At 38.3% G+C, this 11,265-nt stretch overlaps 1 pseudogene; it reads left to right on the top strand.

The window, feature by feature from the left end:
• Positions 1–2,293: 2,293 nt before the first annotated feature.
• On the top strand, positions 2,294–10,287 carry LOC107717919 (sodium/potassium-transporting ATPase subunit alpha-1-like; annotated as a pseudogene).
• Positions 10,288–11,265: the final 978 nt, after the last annotated feature.

Genomic DNA, 11,265 nt, shown 5'->3' with positions numbered 1-11,265 from the left:
TATGTATGTGTGTGTGTGTGTGTGTGTGTGTCATATCCAAGGTTGCATTTAGTTTGCAATTTGGATTATTTTGTAAATGCAGTTTTTCCCCCGATAAATGCAATTTCTAAAGTGCTTCTTTATAATGAACATCGCTTTCTCAATACTTTACCCGCTCTATAATGCAGTGAAGGAGCTCCTGTATATAGTGAACAATCGATTCTTGAGCCATCGATATAAACCTATTCAGCACCACCGCCATGGAAACAATCGATTCTCGAGCCATCGATATCAACCTATTCAGCACCACCGCCATGGACAGCACCTGCTAACGTTGCACGTAAGAAGGTTTACCTTAAGCAACATCCTAAGGTATAGTTCGGGGAACACACCTAGGAAAGGTATACCCCTAGTTAAGGTGTACCTTTAGAGTCTTCGTAGCGCGCTAAGAGACACCGTTATCGGGAAACTCAGCCCAGATGTGAAATTTTGTGAATCATTATTCAAGTGTGTAAATTAAGTTATTACTTTTATCTAGGATGCTTTTGTCTTTAATGGCAGAATTCTGTTACATTATGATGCTACCATTCATTATGATGCTACTTAAAAAAAAAATATATATATATATATATATATATATATGAAAGACGTTGTATATTATGACTGGCTATGATGATAAAAATATAATTTGTAATTAAAAAATAGGCAAAAACATTTTTTTTTTTTTTAAATAGTCTCATTAGACTCATTAGACTTTCATTTTTGCTTCCACTGGCAAAAAAAGTTAATCTTGTTAAAATATAATTGCATAATTCAACCAATATAATTATGGATCAGTACATAAAACTGTTCCACCTACATGTCTTGAATCTGTAGGCCTAAGCGTGAGCTAAACCTCTGAGGCACTGTGAAGGACATGTGGCCTGAGAGCTCTGTTGACTGACAACAGACATCAAATGGTTTACAAAACACAGACAATGTCTATCACAAATTCACAATTCATAGCATTTGATTCTGCCCACATATAGAATCAATTTAAATCTACAGATTTTTTTTACAGATGCCAAAAAAACACAGTTGGCACAGCCATGAAATAAAAATAGTGGCCAACAGTCATGAAACTGGTAGAGTTTAATTATCAATCTTTGAAATACCAGCTCACACCAGCATGGAGATCTATGCTGGTGCAAGCTGGTTTATGGTGGTTTAGGCCTGGTCCTGCTTGTGGACCAGAACAGCCATGCTGTTTTTTGCTGGTAATGCTGGTCACAACATGTTCTTTCTGGTTCTTTGCTGGTTAACCTGGTTAAGGAAGCACCAGCATTCAGAATATGCTGGTGATCAGCCATGCTGGTCTGATTACCAGGGAACATGGAAAGCATTTATAAAATCAGAAAACAGAAAAAATAAATACAGAAAAGGCAATAATATAGACTTCATATTTGATTTGTTGCTCCTATGTGTCCTGTGAGTGCTGACTTGATCGTCTATAAGGCTAACAATTTTATCCTACAGCAAGGAGTGAAGTATGTAAACAAATGTTTTGGCTCCAAAGCAGTCATAAAACATTGGAGTGATATTTATCAGAGTGGGCTGTTTGTTCAGTTCCAGCTCATGATTGCTCATGACTGCTCATTCCACCTCCAACGATCCCAAAGGCCACAACGGAGAAACTGAAAGTTATCATCATTTTATCTTCTATATTTCATAGAAACCAAGCTGTACTCTTTGGTCTGTGCAACTGCTCTGGCAGCTTTCCTGTCCTTCTGTGCAGGCATGAACACACTGCTTTCATATTGTTTACTATTAAGAAAGTGGACATGTCTAGACTTTTTGCACAAAAGCAATGGAGAGTTCAATTTAAATTTACATTTTGTGTTAAAAATCTACTTATTTCGCTTAAAATAAAACTTTCTAACACATACACATTAATATAAAATATGTATACATGTATAATATAAGTAAAAAGTAGTAGTAGATACAAATATAATAGTGGATAAATTGCTATTGGCAAGTTAATAGTTCTGTCAATCAATAAAACATCATAACCAGTCCTTCTCATTGATGTCACCAAAATGACTTACCTGTATGGATGAAGGTTAAATAAATGAAAGGTTAAAATAAAAGATTAAGGCTGAAAAGTGCTAAACCCCTCCCAAATTTTCCCAGATCTCCTCCCCAAAACACAAGTGAGTTGGCAGAATATAAATGTTGTGAACTTGGCTTGGTTACACAGGCACTTGTGTCTCCAGAGAGGCCGACAGGACTTCTGAAATCCAAAACACCAGATTTTGGGTTGAAATAAACTGGGAAGATGGGGCTTGGCGTGAGTGGACTATTGTTATCTTGATCATATCTTGTGAAACAACCAGCATATGTTGTGTTTTGGATGCTGGTGAGCTGGTTGGGCCCAAACTGGAATCATTAGTTTAACTAGCAAAGCGTCTGTGGTCAATAAGATTTACCAGACCATGCTGGTTGATCAGTGTCACAGACTAGCAGCAAACCAGCATAAGCCAGCATGGAAACTCATGCTGGTGTATGCTGGTCCTTTCCGCAGCGATTCTGCTCACTTTGCTTGATTGTTTTATTCTGCTGATATTTCATTTGTTGTGTAGATTTAATCTTTGGCTTCCAGTCAGTTAAGGTGTTACTTTTATGTTTATATATATATATATATATATATATGTTTTTATGTTTTATAGACGGGGAATGATAAGTACACGCTGAGAGCAACTTCTGAGGATGAAATTAGAAAATCCAAAAAGGGTAAAAAAAGAAGGATGTGAACGAACTGAAGAAAGAAGTGAAGCTGGTGAGAAATCCATACATTACACATCATATTAACACAGGGGTGTCCAAACTCGGTCCTGGAGGGCCGGTGTCCTGAAGAGTTTAGCTCCAACCCCAATTAAACACACCTGAACCAGATAATCAAGCTCTTACTAGTCATACTAGAAACTTAAAGGCAAGTGTGTTGAGGCAAGTTGGAGCTAAACTCTGCAGGACACCGGCCCTCCAGGACCGAGTTTGGGCACCCCTGTCACATGTCAGCTAGGACATGGAGGCAATATCACCATAATACTAGTATAATCTGAAACTATAGCCATCAAGAAAAGTTCAATACTTTCTCATCTATACATTTCTCATAAAACTACATTATTTCATTATTTTCTGCACATTAGTATGCTGTACATAATTATGAATTATCAAGCTGTACAAAAATGGGATTTGTAGATTTTCTCTGCGGAACTGAGATTCAAGCTTTTTTGCTCTTCTGCAGGACGACCACAAGCTGACATTGGATGAACTTTCTCGCAAATACGGCACTGACTTGAACAAGGTGAGCAGAGTTGTAGTGAGAGTTTTGGAAATTTTATATTTTTAGTAAATTTTACGTGTTACTCCAAATTGTCTGTATGAAATTATGTGTTTTGCCTCACATTCTTTTAGTTAAAAAAAGCATTAGAAAATGTTAAGAGATAGAGGAAATGTTTCTGATCCAAGCTACCTGATGATGGCAGTAATGCACTGTTAAGTGCGGTTGCCAGTAAAAGAAAGAAGAAGAAGAAGACTCTCTGCGAAGTCTTGATTTGCCCTGGCTGTCATTTCTGAGCGTTATACCCGTGTTTGCTGTCTTTGTACTTGATCTTGGACCGTTTCCTGTTTTTTCTGGTTGTTCTCTGCCTGCCCCGATCTTGGATTGTTTCACCTGGACTGTGTTTGCTAGCCGCCTGCCCTGATCTCTCGCCTGGTATTCGACTCCGTCTCTGTCCAAGCCCCTGGTGTTGTGTCTTGCCGGTATTTGACACTGTATTCTCTGACTATTCTAAATAAAAGCTGCAAATGGATCCAAACTCTTCTGATTTGTCACAATACTAATATACCTGTCCTGTTTAATCAAGACACTTTACTGTCTTTAAATTGCATAGAAATTTGTGTAGGTGTTTACAAATTTAGTTAATTTATTTTCAAGTAGTCTCTAGGGTTAAGAAATTTAGTGTTTTTCTGCATTCATTTCATTACTCAATGTTCATACCCTATGGCAGGGCTTGTCAGAGCGTGATGGGCCAAATTCCCTGACCCCACCTCCTACGACTCCAGAATGGGTCAAGTTCTGCACACAGCTATTTGGTGGATTCAGACACTGCTGTGGTTTGGTGCATTTCTTTGTTTCACAGCATATGGAATTCAGGCTGCCTCTGAAGAAGAATCAGCGAATGACAATGTATGTCAAAGAAAATGTTTTGTCTTTATTTTTATGTACAGTACATGATCATACACTTTGTCACTTTCTAAAAACCTAAATGTGGTTTTGCAGCTGTACCTGGGACTTGTGCTTGCTTTTGTTGTCATAGTCAACGGATGGTTCTCATACTATTAAGAATCCATGAGCTCTAAGATCATGGAATCTTTTAGGAACCTTGTTCCTCAGGTACAGTAATGGTCTCTTATAAATCATTTTATGTTCAAATGTAGCTTTCCTGTGGCACACAAGTACTTATTGTTTTGTTCTGGTCATGTAGCAAGCGCTAGTTGTGCGTGATGGAGAGAAAAAGGTAATCCATGCTGAGGAGGTAGTTGTAGGTGATCTTGTGGAGGTCAAAGGTGGAGACAGAATCCCAGCTGACCTCGGTATCATCTCTTCACAAGGATGCAAAGTAAGACCTAAAGCATTTCTGAATGTAAAAGACGATAAATCCCATCAATGCATTTTTATTAAACTTTCATTCTTCCTTTACAGGTGGACAACTCTTCCCTCACTGGTGAATCTGAGCCCCAGACTCGTACTCCTGACTTCTCCCATGATAACCCCCTTGAGACGAAAAACATTGCGTTTTTCTCTACCAACTGTGTTGAAGGTACCTAAAATGTGTCTGTAGCATGTTGGATACATTGGATGCATTTTACAGTAGCTGGAAAAACTTAGCTAAATTTCTTGAGCATATTAAAACCCTAGGTACTGCCAGAGGGATTGTCATCAGCACCGGTGACCATACTGTCATGGGTCGTATTGCATCACTTGCCTCCAGTCTGGATGGTGGACAAACACCAATTGCTAAAGAGATTGAGCATTTCATCCACATCATCTCTGGTGTAGCTGTCTTCCTGGGTTTGACCTTCCTAATTCTCTCCTTTATACTTGGATATGGGTGGTTAGTAGCAGTTGTTTTCCTCATTGGAATCATTGTTGCTAATGTACAACATCCCTGCCACTGTAACTGTAAGTCAGAGTGATTTTTCAGTTATACTTCCTCTTGTTTAGTCAACTATATCTGTACAATGGATTATTAGTGTTTCAAGACCTTTAAAATCAATAAATCCTGGTCATATGTTATTATGTTTGAGCCGAAAGTGATTACTTAGCTTGTGTCTACTTATGTAGGTGTGTCTAACTCTGACTGCTGAAAGGAGTGAAATTATTTCCTTATGAAATTAACTCTTCATGATGAAATCATTATGACTAGTAAACTGTGAGGAGGCTTTTGTTACCGCAAATCTACGGCCAGGATAGGTCAAACTGAAGGCTCATGAATGGTAGGAGCAGTAGGCACGTCATCGGAGACCTTCTGATTTCTGTCTATCGCCGATGTTAGCAAGTTGTACGGGAAAGGACTAAGTGAATTACACTTTTTGTCATAAGCAAGCAGTAGGCGGCAGGCAAAACAGGTATTAGTCTACCTACACCCTCTGACTAGCATCAGACTGGCGAATTTGCGATCGTAAGATCCACGTAAGGCCAACGTGAGACTTAAAAGAGCCATTAGGTCCCCAGTGAACAGATAATTGAAAGTATTGAGTCCGGAATAATCAAATATCTAAATTAATATTTGTGATCATTAAATTTAGGCAATATTTCTAAGCAATATTTCTAATTAAAAACTGATCACATGAAATTGGAGTCAGACTGAACACGGCGCTAGACTAAAATTTAAACTAAATCCTGATAAATTCAGAAGCGCAAGTAAAAGACCGAATACGCACTAAACCTTCGACCAGGCCGCTGGATTCCGCTTTTTGGGCTGGCGGGTGGATTCTTACACTGCCAAACGTATGGCAAAGAAGAACTGCCTGGTGAAGAATCTTGAAGCTGTGAAGACTCTTGGCTTAACCACCACAATCTGCTCTGACAAGACCGGAACTTTGACCCAGAACCGAATGACTGTTGCGCACATGTGGTTTGACAACCAGATTCATGAAGCAGACACCACAGAGAATCAGAGTGGAACCTCATTTGACAAAAGCTCTGCTACTTGGGCTGCCCTTGCACGTGTTGCTGGCTTGTGCAACCGTGCTGTTTTTCGTGCTGAACAGAGCCATCTCCCAATACTTAGTGTGAGTTTCCCTCTAGTCATCTTAATATCTGAGCTACATTAGGACTTGCAAAGATGACTACCATTCCAGTAGCCAATTTAACTCTCTTATTGTGAGTGAAAACTTTGTTCAATCAAATCCGTTTTGTAGCGAGAGACAGCTGGTTATGCCTCAGAGTCTGCCCTGTTGACGTGTATTGAGCTGTGCTGTGGTTCAGTCACTGAAATGAGAGAGAAGTACCCAAAGATTGCTGAGATCCCTTTCAATTCCACCATCAAGTATCAGGTATTTTGTATATGTTGATGTGTTCTTTGGAGATGATGCTGATTTGATTGATCATCCTAACAGCACTTCATATGTAATTTCTAGCTCTCAATCCACAAGAATCCCAATCCCTCAGAGTCTAAGCACCTGCTAGTAATGAAAGGAGCCCCTGAGAGAATCCTGGATCGATGCTCTACTATTTTGATTCAAGGAAAAGAGCAGCCTATGGATGATGAAATGAAAGATTCATTTCAAAATGCTTACGTAGAACTCAGAGGTCTTGGAGAAAGAGTGCTGGGTAAACCCATTTTATGAAGTTCACTTTGGGATAAGCATTGAATTTATGGCTACAGAAGAATATGAACACAGAGAATGGTTAATTACAGCACATTAATAATTCTGTGATTATTAATCTCTCTCTCATAGGCTTCTGCCACTTTTCCCTACCTGATGACCAGTTTCCTGAGGGTTTTGCATTTGATTACGAAGAAGTGAACTTCCCAACTGAGAACCTGTGTTTTGTTGGCCTCATGTCCATGATCGATCCTCCTCGTGCAGCTGTACCAGATGCTGTGGCCAAATGCCGGAGTGCTGGAATCAAGGTGTTGTCCTCATTCAAAATATGCTGCTCAAATATACTGTGCCCATATCAAATTATTCAGATAATAATTATTTGTTCAAAGCAATAAAAAAAAAAGAATTTTCCCATACAGTTTATCATGGTTATTGGGGACCATCCAATTACAGCTAAAGCTATTTCAAAGGGCGTTGGCATCATCTCTGAAGGCAATGAAACTGTGGAAGACATTGCTGCACGTTTGAACATTCCTGTTGGAGAGGTCAATCCAAGGTAAACAATCATCTCAACCAGTTTCAAATGTGGAATGTGGAATTTCTATAGATGTCTGCTATTGCAAAATGTGTCTCTAGAGATGCTAAGGCCTGTGTGGTCCATGGCGGAGAACTGAAGAATATGAATGAAAGTGACCTGGATGAGATCCTAAAACACCATAGAGAAATTGTGTTTTCCAGAACTTCTCCACAACAAAAGCTTATCATTGTGGAAGGTTTTCAGTAACAGGTGCCGTCAGACAGTTATCTATCCGATTCCTATCGAGGATTTTAGCAGGTACCATTTTAATGCATTTTATTTCTATTGTCAGGGCACCATTGTAGCCGTAACCGGTGATGGTGTCAATGATTCTCCTGCTCATTCACTTAAGACGTTATGTAGGATACATGCCATTGACAATTATTTCTCAAACACGTGTCTTCCACTTCAGACCGTCTGATCTTTGACAACTTGAAGAAGTCCATTGCCTACACGCTGACTGGTAAGATCCCTGAGATGTCACCCTTCCTCTTTTTTGTCCTCGTTGGTATTCCTCTACCTTTGGGCACCGTCACCATTCTCTGCATTGACCTGGGCACTGACCTGGTAAGAAAAAGGACTGTTGCTGTAGAGAGCTTTCAATTATTCATCTGCTTTTAATTTGTGGTAAACAATCATCTCAACCAGTTTCAAATGTGGAATGTGGAATTTCTCTAGATGTCTGCTATTGCAAAATGTGTCTCTAGAGATGCTAAGGCCTGTGTGGTCCATGGCGGAGAACTGAAGAATATGAATGAAAGTGACCTGGATGAGATCCTAAAACACCATAGAGAAATTGTGTTTGCCAGAACTTCTCCACAACAAAAGCTTATCATTGTGGAAGGTTTTCAGTGACAGGTGCCGTCAGACAGTTATCTATCCGATTCCTATCGAGGATTTTAGCAGGTACCATTTTAATGCATTTTATTTCTATTGTCAGGGCACCATTGTAGCCGTAACCGGTGATGGTGTCAATGATTCTCCTGCTCATTCACTTAAGACGTTATGTAGGATACATGCCATTGACAATTATTTCTCAAACACGTGTCTTCCACTTCAGACCGTCTGATCTTTGACAACTTGAAGAAGTCCATTGCCTACACGCTGACTGGTAAGATCCCTGAGATGTCACCCTTCCTCTTTTTTGTCCTCGTTGGTATTCCTCTACCTTTGGGCACCGTCACCATTCTCTGCATTGACCTGGGCACTGACCTGGTAAGAAAAAGGACTGTTGCTGTAGAGAGCTTTCAATTATTCATCTGCTTTTAATTTGTTTTAATTGTTGCCACAGATTCCTGCAATCTCATTGTCCTATGAAAATGCAGAAAATGACATAATGAAGAGACAACCGAGAAATGCTCAAACAGATAGGCTGGTGAATGAGAGGCTAATCAGTATGGCAAATGGTCAGATTGGTAAACACATTCTTACTCTATAAAGAGAGCTCTGGATTTTTTGAAGCACCTATTAATCCTTAAAGTCCACATGAAATGAAAATTCACACTATTTACTTTGTTAGCACACATTGCTAGTTTTGAGGTGAACAATTAATCAGTGCAAGTTAATCCACTTGAAAAAAAATTACAAAATCTTCAATCAAAATCTGAACATTTGCTTCTGTTCTGAAATGGCATTCCTTCTCTGATGACGTCAGTTTGACGGCTTGGGCAGAGTATCCTTAACCCCTCTAAATGTTAGTTTGCTATGAGCGAGAGATGGAGAGGAGCACTAAAATAAAACCTGATTTTTACAGTTATACTCTTAGTCTTAACATATATGAATATGGGCAAGCAATTAATTTTATTGTCATGATTTTTCTTTTTAGGTATGATCCAAGCAGCTGCAGGGTTCTTTACCTACATTGTGGTTATGAGTGAGAATGGATTCTGGCCTAGTTATCTGCCAGGACTTCGAGTTGGTTGGGAAGATAGATCTATCAGTGACCTGGAAGATAGCTATGGTCAACAGTGGGAAAGTGTTAAAGTTTTAGCAAGCCAGATGTAAAATGTGTATATTATAGCAGAAATTAGCACAAATTTTAAAAATCAGCCTTTTAAATATTTTTTATAAACATTGCTTTGTTCTTGTGTTTAATTGTTTGATGCAGACCTATAAGGCCAGAAAGATTATAGAGTCCACATGCCACACAGCATTTTTCATCAGTATTGTGGTTGTGCAGTGGGGTGACTTGACCAGAAGACCAGAAGAAATTCCATCATACAGCAGGGAATGATGTATGTAAACAGAGGGATGCAAACAAGCTTCAAAGAAGTCATAAATTATTGGTGGATTGTTTGTTCAGTTGCAGCTCTAGGCTGCTCACCTCTAAAGCCTAATCATAATTTGTTCTTTTTTTTTTCTTTCCAAGAAACAAAGTCCTCATCTTTGCCTTTTTTGAGGAAGCTGCTCTGGCAGCTTTCTTGTCCTGCTGCCCAGGCATGGCCATTGCTGTCAGAATGTATCCTCTAAGGTGAGTGGACATATCTAGGCTTTCGCACACAAGTAAATGGGATCTTCACGTTCAGATCTTTTCATTTTTCTAGCTGACTTCGAATGGCATCCTAGGAATTGAAAATAACAGTAAAATTAAAATAATAATAATAATAAATACATTTTTTTTTTTAAATCCTTGTGTTCTTTCATGCAGACCATTGTGGAGGTTTACTGCCTTCCCATACTCACTTCTCATCTTCATCTATGATGAAGTTAGAAAATGCATCCTACGACAGAATCCAGGAGGTAATAACAGATGTTTTTCCTACAGTATTTCATTGCTTTAAGAGATTAAGAATGAACTCTAATATCAGTGCTATTTTATTTCAGGCTGGGTGGAAAAAGAAACATACTGTTAAAACAAGAACAAAAACGTTCTACTTATTTTCTGAGACATTTTTCTCAAAATGATACAGTTCTGTCATTTTCAGCAAATAAATGGCAAATTTTATTGAGCTGAATTTGTGTGTTTTATTAAACAGGAAGATTAAAAAAAAAAAAAGTATACACAGGGTTTTTGTTTTAAGTTCATATTAAAACATTAAAAGTTTGTCATATAAAAAATATTGAAGTCATATAAAGTAATATAAATAATATAAAAGTCAAATATAAATTCAATATAAAATCATAGTGTAGTAATATCATCTAACAGCAGGGGTCTTATTGACAGACAATGTCTGTGTAAGTCGGCCAAACCTTAGCCTAACCACTAGTTAAATTAGTATGATAAAAATAAATATTTTTAGTGCAGCATAGGGTCACATGCTCAATGCTGATTCTTATGCACAGCTGACAGAAAACAAGACAACAACAGCAAAGTTTAATTTGACTCTATAATTGCACTGCTGCATTTAGCAGACACTTTTATCCAAAGTCACTTACACTGCATTCAGTTTACATATATCTGTCTATATTTATCAGTACTTGCCTTCTCTGGAAATTGAACCCATGACCTACAATACTGAGAGTTCCAATACTTCTTGGTATCATAAGGGTCATGTGGCATGTAGGCTGTGTGAGATGTATTTATACATATCAGTGAAACCAGCAGAACATGCTGAACATCAGTCAAACATTCCATTATAAAAACGGTAACACTTTACAATAAGGGTACATGAATAAGCATGTACTAATGCCTAAATTAATACTTAATTCACCATATATTAATGATTATTAAAGGTGTTAACTAATCATGAAATAATGAAGAGCTATCCTTAACTACAACTGGAGTCATATGGATTCACGCATGAATAACGGCAGCCTTAACTACATGTTAGTACATGTTTGATAGGTAATGCATTAATTAACATTTATGGGTAAACTAAATCAAACAGCCTCTTTAA

This window comes from Sinocyclocheilus rhinocerous, unplaced genomic scaffold, assembly GCF_001515625.1.
Source record: "Sinocyclocheilus rhinocerous isolate Xijiao unplaced genomic scaffold, SAMN03320098_v1.1 scaffold3621, whole genome shotgun sequence".
NCBI lineage: Eukaryota > Metazoa > Chordata > Actinopteri > Cypriniformes > Cyprinidae > Sinocyclocheilus > Sinocyclocheilus rhinocerous.
Note: the sequence above shows the minus strand (reverse complement) of the source record. Positions and strands in the feature narration are given on the sequence as shown.